A 20,345-nucleotide genomic window follows, 5' to 3' on the forward strand; every position below is an offset into this window, starting at 1 on the left:
TACTATTAAAAACTGGTGCCCTTTGAACCTTACCCACGCGGACCGCACAAATATGGGATGCGGCCACGTGGGGCATGGAGCGGACCGCACAAACAAGGCGTGCGGAAGCACTGGGAAGTATCAACTTTTAGGCTCAAGGCTTACGTGGACCACGTAACAGAATGATGCGACCGCGTAAAAGGCATGCGGTCCGCATAATCAGGGAGTGCGGCCGCGCTGGGTTTTCATTACAGGGGTAATTAGGGTTTCACAAAAAACTCAAGTCTGTCACGTTTTAGCATCCTACTTTGTCCCTACTCATTTATAACATGCCCATCATTTCAAAGAACAACAAGAACAATATAAAACTATCCTAATCATGAAACGACGAAGAACAAAAAAGAAAAACAAAGAAGTTATGACTAGGGAAACATGTATAAAGTTTAAATTAATACTAAGTAAAGAATAATGTGAGAGATATGTTACCAGGAAAGCGAAGAAATGCTCTTGATATTAACACTAAGAGGGGTCTCTGAATGTGAATAGTAACTTTTAGGGCACAGGGGTTAATTTTGGCAAAAAGTTCTAATGAAGATCCTAATGGTCTATTTATAGGTAACACAGTAGGGCCTATCACTTACCGTCCAGTGCGGCCGCGTGAACACGACCGCGGGCCGCACTAGGACTTTACCATTTACCTGGTGCTGAAACGAAGGCACGCGGACCGCATGAGATGGCTGCGGCCGCATGAGAAAGACGTGGGCCACTCAAAGTGGGACGCGGCTGCGTGAACGCAGTTCAGAGACTGATCATTCTTGGCCTTCACCGGTGCGGACCGCACAAGCAAGGACGCGGCCGCAATAGCCATCTTCAAAAACTTGGCAATATTTTCTTTGGCCGGTGCGGACCGCACAAAGTGGGATTGCGGCCGCACGGTCACTATTCAGAGACTATGCACTTTTTTCACAGGTGTTTTGCACTGGTTTAATCACAATTCCTGCAACATCTCACAAACCATTAGCTCAAAAATCCTAATCTACAACAGAAATCAAAAAGAAAGAAAAAGACATGGGTTGCCTCCCAAGAAGCGCCTGATTTAACATCGCGGCACGACGCATGTTACCATCAAAGTCACTTCAAATGAATGAGTGCCACGACGGGGGTGTCATCAAACTTTCCCAAGTAATGCTTAACACGATGCCCATTGACCCGGAAAACTTCACCATTTTTGTTTTTGATATCAATAGCTCCAAATGGGGTTACACCAACAACTTCAAATGGACCACTCTACTTAGACTTAAGCTTTCCTAGGAATAACCTCAACCAGGAGTTGAAAAGAAGAACCATGTCACCAACTTTGAATTCCTTCCCTCGGGCATACTTATCGTGAAGGTACTTCATCTTGTCTTTGTACAAGGACGCGCTGGAGTAGGCATGAAATCTAAACTCATCTAGCTCATTGAGTTGCTCAACCCGGAGATTCGCAACGACATCCCATTCTAAGTTCAATTTTCTCAAGGCCCACATAGCCTTATGCTCCAATTCCACCGGAAGATGACAAGCTTTCCCAAACACCAACCGGTACGGAGACATACCAATCGAGGCCTTGTAAGCTGTCCGATAGGCCCAAAGAGCATCATCTAGTTTCTTCGACCAATCGGTCATATTGGCATTGACAGTTTTGGACATAATACTCTTGATCTCTCGGTTGGAAACCTCAACTTGGCCACTCGCTTGAGGATGATAAAGAGTGGTCACTTTGTGATATACACCATACTTGGCAAACAATGAATCAAAAGCCCGGTTGCAAAAATGAGAACCACCATCACTAATGATAGCACGTGGAGTGCCAAACCTTGTGAAGATACTCTTTTTCAAGAACGCCACCACACTTCGAGCTTCATTGTTGGACAAAGCGACGACTTCGACCCATTTCGACACATAATCAACTGCTACCAAGATATAGGTGTTCCCACAAGAACTCACGAACGACCCCATAAAGTCGATACCCCATACATAAAAAATGTCCACCTCTAGAATTGTATTGAGAGGCATCTCATCCTTTTTAGAAATCCCACCGGCTCGTTGGCATTCATCACATCTCTTGACAAATCACCGGCATATTTAAACAAGGAGGGCCAATAGAAACCGCAACTAAGCACCTTAGAAACCGTCCTCACCCCGCCATGATGGCCACCATAGGGAGAGGAATGACAAGCCTCCAAAATACTCAATTGTTCTTCTTTCGAGACACATCGGCGAATCACACCATCGGTGCAAATCTTGAACAAATATGACTCATCCCAATAATAATCCAAACTATCCCGCTTGAGCTTCTTCCTTTGGTTAGAAGAGAGCTCATACAGGATTATGCCGGTCACAAGATAATTTGCCACATCGGCAAACCACGACATATCATGCATAGATACTGCAAGGAGTTGTTCATCCGGGAACGCATCATTGATTTTAAGGCCGTCAGAAGGCCTCCCCTCTTCTTCCAAGCGGGACAAGTGGTCCGCCACTTGATTTTCACTTCCTTTTCGGTCCACAATTTCTAGATCAAACTCTTGAAGAAGTAGCACCCATTTCATCAACCTTGCTTTTGAATCTTTCTTGGTCATCAAATACCTAAGGGCGGCATGATCGGTATGTATAATCACTTTGGCCCCCATAAGGTATGGTCGGAACTTTTCCATGGCAAACACAATAGCTAGCAACTCCTTCTCGGTAACTGTATAGTTTCTTTGAGCTTCATTCATCATCTTGCTTGAGTAGTACACCGGATGGAACATCTTGTTGATTCTTTGGCCCAAGACCGCCCCTACCGCAACATCACTAGCGTCACACATGAGCTCAAATGGAAAGCTCCAATTGGGTACGGTAATGATAGGGGTTGTTGTCAACTTGTGTTTTAGAAGCTCGAAAGCTTCCATGCATTTATCATCAAAAACAAACGTGGCCTCCTTCTCTAACTACTTGCACAACGGATTAACTACCTTAGAGAAATCTTTGATGAACCTTCGGTAGAAACCCGCGTGCCCCAAAAACCTCCTCACCCCTTTGACAGAAGTAGGGGGAGGTAACCTTGAAATGACTTCAATCTTGGCTTTGTCAACTTCAATACCTCTCTTCGAAATCTTATGACCCAATACAATACCCTCTTCTACCATAAAATGACATTTTTCCCAATTGAGAACTAGGTTTGTATCTTCACATCGGGCCAACACACGGTCCAAATTTGTCAAACATTCCTCAAAGGAATTTCCCACCACGCTAAAATCATCCATAAAGACCTCCAATATATCTTCCACCATGTCGGTGAAAATTGCCATCATACATCGTTGAAAGGTCGCTGGGGCATTACACAATCCAAACGGCATCCTCGAAAATGCGAATGTGTCGTAGAGACAAGTAAAGGTCGTCTTTTCCTGATCTTCCGGGGCGATAAGAATCTGATTGTACCACGAATACCCATCTAAAAAGCAATAGAACGACCGACCCGTAAGGCGATCAAGCATTTGGTCGAGGAACGACAACGGGAAATGATCCTTTCGAGTCACCTTGTTAAGCTTTCTATAGTCCATTCAAACTCTCCATCCTGTCACCGTCCGAGTAGGAACCAACTCATTGTTAGCATTGGTTACCAGAGTCATCCAGCCCTTCTTCGGTACGCATTGCACCGGAGAAGTCCATGAGCTGTCAGAAATAGGATACACCACACCGACATCAAGCCACTTGATAACTTCCTTCTTGACAACTTCTTGCATAGCTTCGTTGAGTCTCCTTTGGTGTTCAAGTGAGGGCCTCGCATCCTCCTCTAATATGATCTTATGCATGCAAAAGGCGTGGCTTATACTCCGAATATCCGCCAATGTCCATCCGATCGCCCTCTTGCTCTTTTGTAGAACCGCCAAAGTGGCATCAACCTGCACGTTAGTCAAGCAAGACGAAATAATAACAGGCAAAGTGAAATTAGGGCCCAAGTATTCATACCTGAGGTGAGGAGGAAGTGGTTTCAACTCCAACACCGGCGGCTCCTCAATAGATGTCTTGGTTGGGGGAGTTTTGCGATTCTCAAGATACAAGGATAACTTCCTAGGCTCATAAGAATACGAGCCCATACCATGCAAAGCGTTTACACATTCAACTCTCTTGGCATCATCATCAACATCCATGTTCAAGAGCACGGCCTCAAGTGGCTCCTCAACATTCACCATTGCGCTTGTGTCATCCACTATCACCACTGTGACAATGTCAACAAACGAGCACACCTCGATGCTATTCGGTTGCCTCATAGATTTGCACACATGGAACACCACCTTTTCATCACCAACACGGAAGGTCAACTCTCCCGCTTCGACATCTACCAAAGCCTTTCCAGTAGCTAGGAAAGGTCTTCCAAGGATAATTGGCACCTCAAAATCCACCTCACAATCCAAGATAACGAAATCGGCCGGCAATATGAACTTATCAACACGAACAAGGACATCATCAATAATCCCCAAAGGCCGCTTCATTGACCGGTCCGCCATTTGAAGCCTCATAGAAGTTGGACGAGGTTTTCCGATTCCCAAGGTCTTGAAGACCGAATATGGCATTAAATTGATACTTGCCCCCAAGTCACAAAGGGCTTTTGCAAAGTCGGCACTTCCAATGGTACATGGGATAGTGAATGCACCGGGGTCCTCAAGTTTCGGAGCCATAGAATGTACAATTGCGCTTACTTGATATGACATCTTGATTGTCTCACACTCCATTGATCTCTTTTTTGTAACCAAAACTTTCATGAACTTTGCGTACCCCGACATTTGCTCGAGTGCCTCTACCAAAGGCACATTGATAGTCAAACTCTTCATCATCTCAATGAATTTCTTAAATTGGTTGTCACCCTTTTGCTTGGCCAACCGTTGAGGATAGGGTGGAGGAGGTCGAGGTAAGGGTGCTTGGCATTTGGGCACCACCGGCTCGGGCATATCAATCACGTGTTCCCTAGACGGGTTCACGACCTCTTGTGTTTCCTCCTCAACCTCATGAACATCAATCCGCACATCATCTCTCACACTTGGTTCAACTACATCTTCAACCACCAAAGGCATTTCATTATCTCGTAACTCATATCCATCCACCATAACTTGGTTTCCTCTTGAGGCATCACATCACCGCCTCTTCCACTTCGCGTTGTCGCCGCTATCACATGATTATTGTGCCCACCCTTGGGGTTTACTACCGTATCACTTGGTAGAGCACCCTTTGGGTGAGTATTTAAAGACTGAGAGATTTGGCCTAATTGCACTTCCAAGTTCCAGATAGATGTGTTATGCGAAGCTAATTGGCCCTCGGAATCTTAGTTCTTTTTCATCATTTGCTCGAACATTCTTTCAATTCTCCCCATCTCGCTTCCGGACGAACTCAGACCTTGAGAAGGAAAGGGGGTGGATTGTTCGGTTGTTGGTATGGGGGGCCTTTGAAAACCTTGCCCCCGGTTGCCTTGGTTCCCGCTATTGTTCCACCCTCCTTGATTGTTATTGTTGCCCCAATTATTGTTACTACCATGCCAATTTACTTGGTTGCCTTGATTACCCCAATTGTTGTTTTGGTTGTTGTTATTCCAATTACCTCCGCCTTGTTGTTGATTGCCCCAATTATCTTGAAGACGCCATTGTTGATTTGAAGAGTTACCTCTATTCCCTTGATAGTTGTTGACATATTGGACTTCTTCGCTTTGATCATCATAGCACTCATTTGAATAACCACCACCATCATTGTTGTTGTCATATTGTTCACAATTACCTTGAGGTTGTTGTCCTCTTTGCCTCCTTTTCAACATAGAAACACCTTCCATTGCGTTGACTTGGCACGGGTTTTGGACTTGTTGCAATTGTGCCTTTGCCAATTGATTTATAGTTGTTGTAAGCTTGGCGATAGCTTGGCTATGATCGTGCAATTTCTTGTGCAAATGGGTGACCGTGGGGTCACCTTGGGGCACGTTTGCTCGGCTTTACCATGCCGAAGAGGTGTTGGCCATTTCATCCAGTACATCACATGCCTCTTGGTAAGAAAATTTCATAAAGTTCCCTCCGGCCAATTGGTTCACGATGCATTGATTTGTGGTGTTGATGCCCCGATAAAAGGCTTGTTGAATTATAGCCTCGGTCATATCATTATTAGGCCACTCTTTCACCATTGTTCTATATCTTTCCCATATCTCATGCAAAGGTTCCATCGGCTCTTGCTTGAAAGCTAGAATTTCATCCCGAAGAGCTGCCATATGTCTTGGAGAGAAGAACTTGGCAATAAATTTGTCCGCCAATTCATCCCATGTTGTAATAGAATGATTGGGGAGCCTTTCTAACCAATGCAATGCTTTACCCCGAAGAGAAAACGGGAAAAGCCTCAATCTCAACGCATCCTCGGACACGTTTGTCTGCTTGCTACCCGGTCACACCTCCTTTTTGCGCGCCCTCCCCGAAGGGTTAAATGCGCGGGTGGAGTTTTTCCAATTTAAGTGACAATATTCGAAATGGGATTATTTATTTAATTCAGAGTCGCCACTTGGGAAAGGTTTGGCTTTTGGTGTCCCAAGTCACCGGTTTATCTTGAATCCCAAATCGAGGAAATTTTCGACTTTTCCAAATGAAGTCTGCGAACCAGAAATTCTAAGTAAGGAATTCTGTTGACCCGAGGGAAGGTGTTAGGCACCCTCGAATCCCGTGGTTCTAGCACGGTCGCTTAAATTGTTATAATGGCTAAATATCTGATTTAAATACAGGTTGTGACTTATGTGCTTTTATTAAGTTTAAACCGCTTTTATTATTATCATTTATTTTATAGAATTGCAACGTCGTGAAAATGCGTCTCGAACCACGTCACAATCAATGCACCCGTAGTTGTTAACACATTTTGACTCCGTTGAGACTTGGATTTGGGTCACATCAATGTGCACCCGATTTTAAGAATATAATTCACCTAAAGTCGCGCCTAAAGAATCTAAACGCGTTATTATCTTTGGGGAAGGCAATGGAATTCACTAAACAGTCCGTCCCAAATTCTAAGTATTTATCATGATCAATTATTGAGGACCCCGCAATTTGCATTTTTTATTCGGCGAGGCTCGTCTCATTATTTTAGAAGGGTACCCTACAGTGGCTACATTTCTACTACGTTTATCTTTAAAGAGAAGGATGATGCCGAACTTTGCTTGTTTGAACAAATACAGACTGAATCCTTATTATGTTTGCCGAACCTAAACTTGTCTGATTACCTGATTGATTGTTTATGAGGTGAGGGTTACCTCATGCTTTGTCTTCATCGAGTGAATACGCTTATTAATTGGCTAAGTGAGATTGCAAACAAACTGACAACATATATTGAGTTATGTTTAACGACCTCCCAGTTCTACTTTAAACACTCTAACCTATTTGAAATTGATAAACGAAATCGGCTGTTTATTAGGAAAATTACTACTAATTGAACTCAAAATGACTATTAGTTTCTCTCAACAATTATCACATTATTTTGAAACAAAGAATCTATACCGAAACCCGATATCGAACCTGCATTGGAACAAATAAACTGACAGGAGAACTGGCATTCATAGCCAGACTCTTAATGTGACTGCATGAGAGTTTGTTTGGGATACATCTATCCCAGACCTAATACCACAGATTTGTCAATTCAGTGGTCTAGGCAAAAATACATACAAGTGCTTGCCATGACTCTATGTTATACAGTCGTAACTAAGCCAAACAGCGTTATACTGAACTGAATGTATACTAAATCAAACATGCTGTCTATGTCATACTGTCATTACTATTGAACAGTGCTATCTAACAGTCCATCTCAAACAGAATGTATGCTAGTTTATACAAAGTATTTGCAGTTTGCAGTAAAAACACAATCCCAACTAACATTCGACCTATTTTTAACACCAACGTTATAACATGAACAGCTGTTCGTTTTCTTTTATTTCCGCTTCAACTTCAAACTTTCAACAATACAAGGTTTCAGAGGTTGTGTACCTGGAAATATTTGACAATTGAAGAAAAGGGCAGTCAGCAGAGTACAATGACAACAAAATGCAGCAGCAATCATAGCACTATCAGTAGCAGCAGGGCAGAATAGCAGCAGGCAAAGCAATACAGCAAGAAACAGGCTCGAGTGCAGAGATGCAACTATGGCCAATAGAAAGCAATAGCCAAATAACAGCAACACCCAGTGGAGTAGAATCAGAACTCCAGACAGACCAAACCAGTAGTAAACCAATGAAAACACTCGACTAATAGACACAACTGGAATTTCAAAGAACCAGAATTGATTTGAACAAAGTTGAGCAAACTGAAACCCAATAATAATAGGAGGAAAAAGTTTCTGATTGTTGGTTGTATCCCTTCTATCTCTTAATCTCTTTCTATCTATGTGTATCTATTTGTATGTATTTCAGCTCTCCTTTCCAAACTCCTCACAGTGTGTTTTCTTTTACAGCCCTCGAGGTCCAGTGTATATCCTCTTCTTCTCTAATTCTGTATCTCCTAATTCTGTCTCTCCCCCTCAATTCTGTCTCTCCCCCTCAATTCTGTCTCTCCCTTTTATCTCCCAGGTCCTCCTCCTTTTATAAGCCTCAACACCATCTCTTTTAACAGCCTGTTTTCAAAATGTCACAGTACCCCTCCCATGTGTCTTTTACCTTTTCAGATCCCAATTAGTTATTTAAGTATATAACCTCCATCAACATTCCCTGGCATACTTACTTTTAAAAGGTTTAATACTTTTTAAACTTAAAGCAAGGTATGGGCAGTAGAATATGTCTGACAGCATATGCTGTCAACACATTTTAAAATTAAAAGCCCTTTTATGAAGGAAACAGGCTGTGCACAAAGCACATGAGGTGCACAAGTGCACATGCCACCAACTCAGATTTCAGTTACAGACCAAGCCTTAGGTTTCTGAAATCATATTCACGACTATAAGTAACAGGACTTGGTTTTTAATTGATTCAGGCAAATGTTCAACAGAAGCAAGTTGATTTGTTATTGTTCGGACAGTTGAAACTAATTGACGACACATGTCGACTCGACTATATTAGCATTAACATACACAAACGTAGCCAAATCAGACATTCAAAAGCATGGGACACATGACTCGACTTATACTGATTAAGCAGGATTATACTTTGAGGAATCAGTTAGTCAGTACAAATTTGGAATACAACCAATACACATGTCTTATCAGAATAGGAGGGGTTCAAACAAAACACAGTGGTTCAGGCAAAGTGGTCAATCAGAAGGTGGTAAAATTTAAAGACACAAATTGAAACAAAACATGACCAGATATTTAAAACAAATCACACGGACTAAAACAAAAAGAAAAGAAAACAAGACTCACCTCAAATCTTTTTAAGGAAAAAATCAGAAAAATCCACTGGTGTTTGAACAGACCTTCTTTAAGGTTGAATGGACTTTTAAACGAAGTGTTTCTCGGATGAGAAACACCTCGATTAAGGTCCATTAGACCTTAATCTCTTCGTTTTGAACAAAACACGGAACATGCACAGGGAAAACTAGAGTTCAAAAACTTAGATCTGGGATTCGTGTTTCCCTGGTTAGATTCGGACCAAACCAAGTATGGTTTGGTCACGAGGAGGGTCCGGGGAGTGTCTGGTATGAAACTGGGGTTGGTTGGGTTAGATCGAGTTTTGACTCGAATCTTCAAATGAAGATTCGAGGACCTGGGGGGTGATTCGAACCAAACGGTTAACAGGTCTATGTTCAGGGTGGTGAGGGGGTTCTATGGTGTTCAAGTGGAGGTCACCGGCGTTCAGGCCGCCGGGTTTCTGGTGAAGGTGTGCAGGGGCGGCTAGGGTTTGAAGGGGATGGGTTCGGTGAAGACGAAGGCAGGGGTGTTAGCTAGGGGGGGCAGGGTATGGTGAAGGGCTTATATAGTTAGTGGGTGGGTGAACCTCGACCGTTAGATCAATCTAGATCTACGGTCTGGATCTGAAGGCTTAAATGGAACGGTGTCGTTTTGAGGGTTTGGGTTCGGTCCGGGTGAGACGGGTCGGGTTTGTTAGTGGGTACGGGGTGTGAGATCTTGGCCGTTGGATCAGTTTGGTTTGAATGGTTGAGATGGATCGGCCTTGAAACGACGTAGTTTTGGTGTTAAACTACGTCGTTTTGTGTCCTGGGGTGGGCTGTTCGGACTGGGGGTTTGGGCTGTTCAATTGGGCTCCAAATTTTGAAATGGACACGGCCCAAATTCATTTTATAACAAATTTTGTCTTCTTTTTCTTTATTTCTAATTTCCTAAATACACAAACTAATTAAATAAAACCAAGCACCACTAATTAACACTTAACATATTTATTTCACGCGGATAAAATGTTAAAAGTAGGCAAAATTAAACACGGCAACAAATCAGGACAAAAGAAAAAATGCGTATTTTTGTAATTTTCCATCTAACAAACGGGTCATGGTTTAAATTACGCATGACACATACATTTTTAATTCTTTTGGAGCGATTGTCGCGTAAAACAAAAATCACGTGCTCACAGCTGCCCCTCTTTGTTCGGAAACACGAAGAGTTTTCGTGCAAAGATAAAGTGAGCGTGTATGAGCGATTTTTGCCTATGGACTACTCCGTATGAAGCATGTTTTTTGAAAGATCTGACCGAATCTTGCTTCAAATATTTCCTACATATCCTGGGCTAAACAGGAATCAGGTCAATGTAGTTTGGGAAGTTTTGGTAGCTGGGACTACCATGGGATTGCAATGCTTGCTGCTACTGCTGCTGCTGTTGTCACTGCTACGTCACTGACCGCCTTATTACAACCAAACGAAAATTAGAAACTGAACTAACTACTTATATGTATGTCAACTGCTAGTTACAAGATTCCTATCTATGATTCTTTTACGACTTGATCTTGGGTCTTAGCTGATTCTGCTTGTAGACTCCGATCTGAATCTTGATGCTTGCGAGTTGCGGCGACTTGTGTAACCTCTGGGATACTGAGTGAGACGCGATTGGCAAGGTTCAAGCCCTTAATTAAACGTTGGAGTCAATCCGCTCTCCATTCACTCTGATATCTCGGAATGTCTTCTTTTGTCTTTTTCTTCTTTGATTCTGAGTTGAGACTCATCTCGTAGGTCATTTCGATCCGTGTGGCTCGAGGTTAGACCTGCGGGAAAAAACAAACAAACGAACGAAATTTTCTGCCCCAGTTTCACTAGGAAAATTTCGTTAATTATTCACCAGGAAGTTCATAAAATTGATGAAAGAGGATATGCATGCTCAGTTCAGGGTTGGAGCCCTAACACCGGCTAGCTGGGGAGAGGTTCGGTTTGGGGTTTAAAACCCTAATGCCGAACAAAGGAAGAATTCAGTTTAGGGTTTAAAACCCTAATGTCGATTGCATGGAAAAACTCAGTTTAGGGTTTAAAACCCTAATGCTGGCTGGAAGAAAAAGTTCAGTTTAGGGTTTAAAACCCTAATGCTGACTAAAAGGAAAATTCAGTTTAGGGTTTAAAACCCTAATATTGACTAAAAGGAAAATTCAGTTTAGGGTTTAAAACCCTAATGCTGATTGCATGAAAAAGCTCAGTTTAGAGTTTAAAACTCTAATGCTGGTTGAAAGGAAAAAGTTCAGTTTAGGGTTTAAAACCCTAATGCTGACTAAAAGGAAAATTCAGTTTAGGGTTTAAAACCCTAATACTGATTGCATGGAAAAACTCAGTTTAGAGTTTAAAACTCTAATGCTGGCTGAAAGGGAAAAGTTCAGTTTAGGGTTTAAAACCCTAATGCTGACTAGAAGGAAAATTCAGTTTAGGGTTTAAAACCCTAATGCTGATTTCATGGAAAAGCTCAGTTTAGAGTTTAAAAACTCTAATGCTGGCTGAAAGGGAAAAGTTCAGTTTAGGGTTTAAAACCCTAATGCTGACTAGAAGGAAAATTCAGTTTAGGGTTTAAAACCCTAATGCTGATTTCATGGAAAAGCTCAGTTTAGAGTTTAAAACTCTAATGCTGGCTGAAAGGGAAAAGTTCAGTTTAGGGTTTAAAACCCTAATGCTGACTAAAAGGAAAATTCAGTTTAGGGTTTAAAACCCTAATACTGATTGCATGGAAAAGCTCAGTTTAGAGTTTAAAACTCTAATGCTGGCTGAAAGGGAAAAGTTCAGTTTAGGGTTTAAAACCCTAATGCTGACTGCATGGAAAAGCTCAGTTTAGAGTTTAAAACTCTAATGCTGGCTGAAAGGAAAATTCAGTTTAGGGTTTAAAACCCTAATGCTGATTGCATGAAAAAGCTCAGTTTAGAGTTTAAAACTCTAATGCTGGCTGAAAGGAAAATTCAGTTTAGGGTTTAAAACCCTAATGCTGATTGCATGAAAAAGCTCAGTTTAGAGTTTAAAACTCTAATGCTGGCTGAAAGGAAAATTCAGTTTAGGGTTTAAAACCCTAATGCTGATTGCATGAAAAAGCTCAGTTTAGAGTTTAAAACTCTAATGCTGGCTGAAAGGAAAATTCAGTTTAGGGTTTAAAACCCTAATGCTGATTGCATGAAAAAGCTCAGTTTAGAGTTTAAAACTCTAATGCTGGCTGAAAGGAAAATTCAGTTTAGGGTTTAAAACCCTAATGCTGATTGCATGAAAAAGCTCAGTTTAGAGTTTAAAACTCTAATGCTGGCTGAAAGGAAAAAGTTCAGTTTAGGGTTTAAAACCCTAATGCTGACTGCATGGGAAAACTCAGTTTAGAGTTTAAAACTCTAATGCTGGCTGAAAGGAAAATTCAGTTTAGGGTTTAAAACCCTAATGCTGATTGGCTGGAGATAAAGCTCGAGAATACTACACGATCTATTTTTGAGTTTTCTTGTTTCGATAGAAAATAAAAGGGAGTTTTGCGGGAACTCACCTTTTGAGTGAATTCCTTATTGCCAAAATGTTTCTTTTACCCGTGTACCTTCTTCTTTGGGCGACACCTGCTTCTTGCATGGTTGTCTTGGATCAATCCTGTTTCAACTTTTCAGGCAAAGAAAATTTGTTAGTTCGGAAACGACGGTTGGTTCGGTGACCTTGATCGTTCCCAATTGCTTTGTTGCGTCTCTATTTCTGTTGCGAAGTCCCGCCATTGATTTGATTCGAATGGCGAAACCTTTAGACTGCTCAAGCTTGTATTTCCGGATTCTGTGATGATTTGCCTCGTAAGGCCTCTTTTTTTTCTTTTGTCCCGTTTTTTATTGAAGGTTCTCAACGGGGATTTTATTGGAGGTGTTCTGTGGGAACTTGTACAAAAGGAAGCTATGTGGGGGGGGGGAATATTTACAAAGTGGATCCTTTGTGCGGATTCTGTACAATGGGGTGTGCTGGGTTTTTGTTTCAAAACGGGTTTCCCAGGGATTGTTAGGGTAAGCTTGTTGGGGAATATTTACAAAAGGACTCGCCGGGGATGTGCTAATGAAATTCCAACGGGGATTTTTTTTTATTTTTTTATTTTTTTTTTACCGGGGAGACTTTGTGGGAGATTGTACAAAAGGAAAAACTCTGTGGGGATTTGTACAGGGGGAGACTCTGTGGGGATTTGTCCGAAGGTGGACTTGCTGGGGAAGACTTCAAGATTTCTCTCTTTCTTCTTTACTCCGGAACAACATCAAATTCATCATGCTTGGGTAATCATATCAACGAGATGAGACGCTTTCCTTCATGAGACGGGATTCCGTGCAAACAAACCATGCCATCTGTCCTTTCCGGCGTGTCATGAACTCGGGGTTAAAATGCGAAAGGGATTCGAAAAGAAACAAAGAAAGGGGAAAATAAAATCAGAAAAGGAACACCCTTTTTGGGACGTGAAAAACTTATCTGAGGAAGATAACGCTGGCTTTAAATGACATGACATGCTCTTTGGACTGGACGTCTGACCTGCTAAGAGCTTGCGTTTTCCTGAACCAGAACGGATCTGTGATTCCAAACTGGTGGCACTCCACCGAAACTTTCTTGGGATGGAGTCATTCTTTTCGGCCAACAGCGCCCTTTTGCGGGTTTTCGCTGGCTGACCTCTCTCATTTCTCTTCCTGTCATCGCTTGATAGCACTCTTTGCGAGTTTTTACTAAACAAGCTCTCTCATTTTGGTTTCTCTACTCCCGTCGCCTCAGGGTGCCCGAAGGTTTTCACCGCCGAGGCTCTCTCATTTTATCTCTCTCAATTCAAAGTGTGCTGGTCTCCATTCGTGACGCTTATTGGTTCCCCATCATATTTGGTAATTGATTTGAAGGCTTGTGCTTGGTAAAGAGAGGTAGATGATACTAACTTCTAAACTGCTCGACGTGCCCCGGTTTCAATTTCAGGGTGAATGGGATTTTATTGTTGGTGTGACTGAACCTCAGGGAGAGGCTGCCTACGTATCCTTTCGGAATCAAGTCAAACGTAGTTCAGGCCTCAATCAAATTTTGTTTTTGTTTTCTTTCTTTGTTTTTTTTTTGTTGTTTTTCTTCTTCTTTTTTTTTCTTTTTGTAGAGAGGATTGGGTAGTGTTTAGGGAGTAGTGGGGAATAAAACCTTTGCCATTTTCAAATGTGTCAGGACCACCGGAGTATGATTTAGACGTAGTACCTCTTGACTGCATCTGCATTTACTGCTGTGTCGGGGTCATTTCCTTCGATATCACCTAAATACAATGCTCCTCGCGGCAGTATCTTCCTTACAATGTATGGGCCTTTCCAATTTGGGGCAAACTTTCCTTTTGCTTCTTCATGATGCGGCAGAATACGCCTCAGTACTAGCTGACCTACTTCGAAATTCCGGGGTCGGACTTTCTTGTTGTAAGCACGGGCCATCCTTCGTTGGTATAACTGTCCGTGACAAACTGCGGTCATTCGCTTTTCATCAATCAACGTCAATTGCTCCAATCGAGCCTTGACCCACTCGCTGTCTTCGATTTCTGCTTCGACAATAATTCGAAGCGAAGGAATTTCTACCTCTGCCGGTATTACAGCCTCGGTCCCATAAACCAAAAGATAAGGAGTCGCTCCCACCGATGTGCGTACCGTAGTGCGGTACCCCAATAATGCAAAAGGTAACTGCTCATGCCACTGTCGGGAACTTTGGATTGTTTTCCTCAAAATCTTCTTGATGTTTTTATTTGCAGCTTCCACAGCACCATTGGCTTTTGGCCGATAAGGAGTGGAATTCCTGTGTGTTATCTTGAATTGCTCGCACACATCTCCCATCAAGTGACTGTTCAAGTTTGCTGCATTATCTGTAATGATAGTCGCAGGAATACCGAAGCGACAGATAAGATTTGAGTGTACAAAATCCACCACAGCTTTCTTGGTGACCGACTTGAGAGTGACAGCCTCTACCCATTTCGTAAAGTAGTCTATGGCCACTAGTATAAACCTGTGTCCGTTCGAGGCCTTTGGTTCAATTGGTCCAATGACGTCCATGCCCCAGGCGACGAATGGCCATGGTGCGGACATGGGATGCAGTTCCGTGGGGGGTGCATGAATCAAATCACCGTGCACCTGACACTGATGACACTTCCGAACGAAACTAAAGCAATCCTTTTCCATGGTCGTCCAGTAATAACCTGCTCGAAGGATTTTCTTTGCCAAGACATACCCGTTCATGTGAGGTCCGCACACACCTGCGTGTACTTCGTGCATGATCTTTCTCGATTCCTCGATATCGACACATCTTAGGAGATTGAGGTCCGGAGTCCTCTTATATAACAATTCACCGCTCAAAAAGAAACCACTTGCATGTCGCCTAATGGTCCTCTTTTGATCTCCGGTAGCGTGCTCGGGGTATTCTTGCGTCTTCAGGAACCTCTTGATGTCATGGTACCAAGGCTGCGTATTTGATCCCGCCTCGATTACACTGCAGTAACCGTGTCTTTCCTTGATTTGGATTTCCAAAGGATCGACGTGGGCGTTGCCCGGGTAGGGTAGCATAGAAGCCAGAGTAGCAAGTGCATCTGCCAGTTCATTGTGACACCTCGGAATATACCTGAACTCTATTGAGGTAAAGCGCTTGCTGAGGTCCTCTACATGTTGTCGGTATGGGATAAGCTTGACATCCCGAGTTTCCCACTCGCCTTGAACTTGCCGGATGATCAGGTCAGAATCTCCCATAATCAGTAAGTCTTTGACATCCTGATCGATTGCCATATGTATGCCCATAATGCAGGCTTCATATTCAGCTGTATTATTTGTGCAGAAGAAACGAAGTCTAGCTGTGGCGGGATAATGCTGACCGGCAGGTGAGATCAAAATTGCCCCAATCCCTATACCCTTGGCGTTCACGGCTCCGTCAAAGAACATCTTCCAAACATGAGCTTCCTCCGAGATCACTTCTACGGTGTTTACCTCTTCATCTGGAAAGTAGGTATCTAATGGCTGGTATTCCTCATCGACCGGGTTTTCGGCCAAATGATCTGCTAACGCCTGGGCTTTCATTGCCGTGCGAGTGACATAAACTATGTCGAATTCCGTAAGCAAGATTTGCCATTTAGCCAGTCTCCCAGTAGGCATTGGTTTCTGAAATATATATTTCAAGGGATCCAACCTGCTTATGAGGAATGTAGTGTGGGCTTGGAGATAATGCCTCAGCTTTTGAGCAACCCATGTGAGAGCGCAGCATGTCTTTTCCAACAGAGTGTATTTGGCCTCGTAGCTGGTGAATTTCTTGCTCAGGTAGTAGATCGCCTGCTCCCTTTTCCCGGTTACGTCGTGTTGCCCGAGGACGCAGCCAAAAGAGTTCTCCAAGACTGTCAGATACAAGAAAAGTGGCCTCCCTGGTTCTGGAGGGACCAAGACTGGGGGATTCGAAAGGTACTCTTTGACTTTATCAAAGGCTTCTTGACACTCCGTTGTCCACTTAATCGCCGCATCTTTTCTTAACAACTTGAATATGGGCTCACACGTGCTTGTCAGCTGGGCAATAAATCGACTGATGTAGTTCAGCCTGCCCAAAAGACTCATCACGTCTTTCTTCGTTCTCGGGGGAGGTAGATCTTTGATAGATTTTATCTTAGTCGGATCTTAGCTCGATACCTCTCCTGCTTACGATGAAACCCAAAAGTTTACCTGACGGAACTCCGAAAGCGCATTTGGCTGGATTTAGCTTCAAGTCATACTTCCTTAGCCTCTCGAAGAATTTCCTCAAGTCTTGGATGTGATTATCCTGCGTCCTGGACTTGACTATTACATCGTCCACGTACACCTCTATTTCCTGATGCATCATGTCATGGAAAATGGCAGTCATGGCCCTCATGTAAGTAGCCCCAGCATTCTTTAGACCAAATGGCATGACCCGATAACAGTAGGTGCCCCAAGGCGTGGTGAAAGCGGTTTTCTCGGCGTCCTCTTCATCCATCAGTACCTGATGATACCCAGCATAACAATCTACAAAAGACTGTATCTCGTGTTTGGCACAATTATCAACGAGGATGTGGATGTTGGGCAGCGGGAAATTATCTTTGGGACTTGCTCTGTTCAGATCTCGGTAATCTACACATACCCGAGTTTTCCCGTCCTTTTTCGGTACTGGAACCACATTCGCCAACCATGTTGTATATTGGACTACCCGGATCACTCCCGTTTTCAACTGTTTGGTGATCTCCTCCTTAATCTTGTCACTGACCTCGGTTTTGAACTTTCGTTGCTTTTGTTGAACCGGAGGACAATCAGGATGAATCGGCAATTTGTGAACCACTAGATCGACACCTAGTCCCGGCATGTCATCATATGACCAAGCAAACACGTCTTTAAATTCAAGAAGAAGTTGAATTATCGCCTCTCGCGTTTTCTTGTCCGTGTGAATGCTTATCTTGGTCTCCCGGATTTCTTCCGGGGTTCCTAAATTTACCGGTTCAGTGTCATTCAGATTTGGCTTAGGTTTATTCTCGAAATATTCCAACTCTCGGTTTATCTCCCTAAAAGCCTCTTCCGCATCATATTCTGGTTCTGGGTTCATTAATTCGCAGTTAAATAGCTCATTGTGATCTGGGCGTGAAGTCCGCAAGCATGTCATATTTAAAGCCGCATTATTAGGACTGAAAAGGAAGATAAGAGGAAAAGTAATAAAATCAGAACAAAAGAAAGAATAGGAAAGCAATGATGATTTTTTTTTATTTTTGTATATTTTCTTTGGAAAGTTGGAGGACAACAACGTTTACAACTAGGAATTCAAAACAACAATTGAAAAGAAGAAAACGTTCAAGTTATGTCCCGGAGATAACTTGTGATACAGGAAAGGTGGCAGGGCAGGTCTACCCGGACTTCCGTCTAGTCGGGAATGGCGTGGCCTCCCAGTTTTGAAGTTGGGCGTTCGGTCCCATGTACAGCATCTCAGCAGTGCTTGTGCCTTCACCTGGTTGAACCATGTGGACCTCGTAGAGCATTTCTCTCATTGCCCCACATATTTCCTCGATTTCCTCAGCTGTGAAGACCTCATCATCTTCTTCTTCAGCGTACCTTGGCCTGACGAAAGTCGCATGTAAATCCGGCAGTGGTTGAGGCAACTTCCAGCCCTCATTTCTCCTTTTCTTTGCCCATTTTTCGTCTGCTGGAGTAGGTTTGAAACCTAGTCCAAAAGGTTTCTTGATGACTGGTAAAGTAATGGGTTCTGTCATTCCCTGAAGGGTTCGTCCAAGCCCCTTCCCCGGCCTAAATCCGTGTCGGATCATCTCTTTGGCCACCATAACCGAAGCGTTAGACAAGAAAGGCTGGGGGCAAGGTACTCCCTCTTCGTGCTGCTCTGCCAGTACCACCTCGAAAGCTTGATAGACCGTATGTTCGCTCCCTTCTCTCGGTTCAAGATACGGGATGGATGGGTCCCGATAAATGGCATGTTCGTCTTCCCCATGGACCACGATCTCTTGGTCTTCGTACTCGAACTTCACTATCTGGTGAAGAGTGGAAGGCACGACTCCTGCCGCATGGATCCAAGGTCTACCAAGGAGAAAATTGTAGGATGTGTCCATGTCGATCACCTGGAAGGTTACTCGGAATTCGACTGGTCCTATGACCAACAACAGGTCTATTTCTCCCATGGTATCTCTCTTGATGCCATCGAAAGCTCTTACGCAGACATTGTTGGGTCGGATTCTTCCGGTCCCAATTTCCATTCTCTGTAGCGTGGAGAGCGGGCAAATGTCAACGCCTGAACCTCCATCCAACATTACCCGCTTGACATAGTAGTCCTCGCATTTGACTGTTAAATGCAAAGCCTTGTTGTGTGCTGCTCCTTCCGGGGGTAGATCGTTCTTGCTGAAGGAGATTTGGTTGACGGCGAAGAATCTTTCTGTCATCCGCTCTAATTGCTCAACCGAGGTTTCAACCGGCACATATGCCTCATTCAGGGTCTTCAGTAAGATCTTTTGATGCTCGGCCGACCTTATCAATAATGATAGCATGGACACCTGCTCAGGGTGCTTGCGCAGCTGATCTATCACTTCGTAATCCGGCATCTTCATTTGTTGGAAGAACACTTCCGCCTCTTCAACACTCACAGGCTTCTTTGGAGGAAAGCGCCTTTGTGTGGCGTTGTTCAGTTCTTGGGTATTTGAGTACCCTCCAATGAAAGTATTTTCTGGAAGTTCTCCCATGACCTCTTTTCCTTTGTACATCACCAAAGTCTTTTGATAATTCCACGGCACTGTGGACAGGTTGGTCATTGGCTTTTGTGGCACGCGTCCGATAACCACTGGCTCATTCAGCCGAGGTGGTTGAATCGTCCCCCGGACCACATAGGCCCCTTTTGGCACGTACATAGGTTTTGTCTTTTTGATCCCGGATTTCTGCGTCTTTTCAGCTTGACCTCGCGGTACGTAAAGAACTCCGCCCTTTGCTGGTACCACTTTCTTTTCCACCTTCTTTTCAGACTTGCTCTCTGCAACCTTGGCTTCCTCCCCCTTTTTTGATTTTTGGTCAATTTCAGGCCTCTTCCCTGTGTCGACAATGGCAATTATGGCTTTCAAAGCAGGGTCGAACTCTTTGTCTTCACAAATCATGCCGATCAACGGCCCATTATTGTGAGCGGGCAATGGATTGTTTGTTACATTCGGGATCTCCTCGTCCCTTAGCACTATTTTCCCCTGCTCTATCAAATTTTCGACCACTCTTTTCAATGACCAGCAGTCGTTTGTATCATGTCCCTCGGCCCCTGAATGATAGGCGCATCTGACTCCGGCTTTGTAAGAAGGAGATGTCGGGTTTTGCCTTGTTTGAGGGATGGGTTGCAAGAAACCCAACTGGACCAACTTTGGGAACAAAGTTGAGTATGGCTCACCGATGGGCGTGAAAGTCCGCCGTCGAGGTGGCTCTTGGGGGCGGTAGTTATTCTGCGGGGGTTGTGGGTTATAGTGGTTGCGGTAAGGAGGCTGA

This window comes from Nicotiana sylvestris, chromosome 10 (assembly GCF_000393655.2).
Source record: "Nicotiana sylvestris chromosome 10, ASM39365v2, whole genome shotgun sequence".
NCBI lineage: Eukaryota > Viridiplantae > Streptophyta > Magnoliopsida > Solanales > Solanaceae > Nicotiana > Nicotiana sylvestris.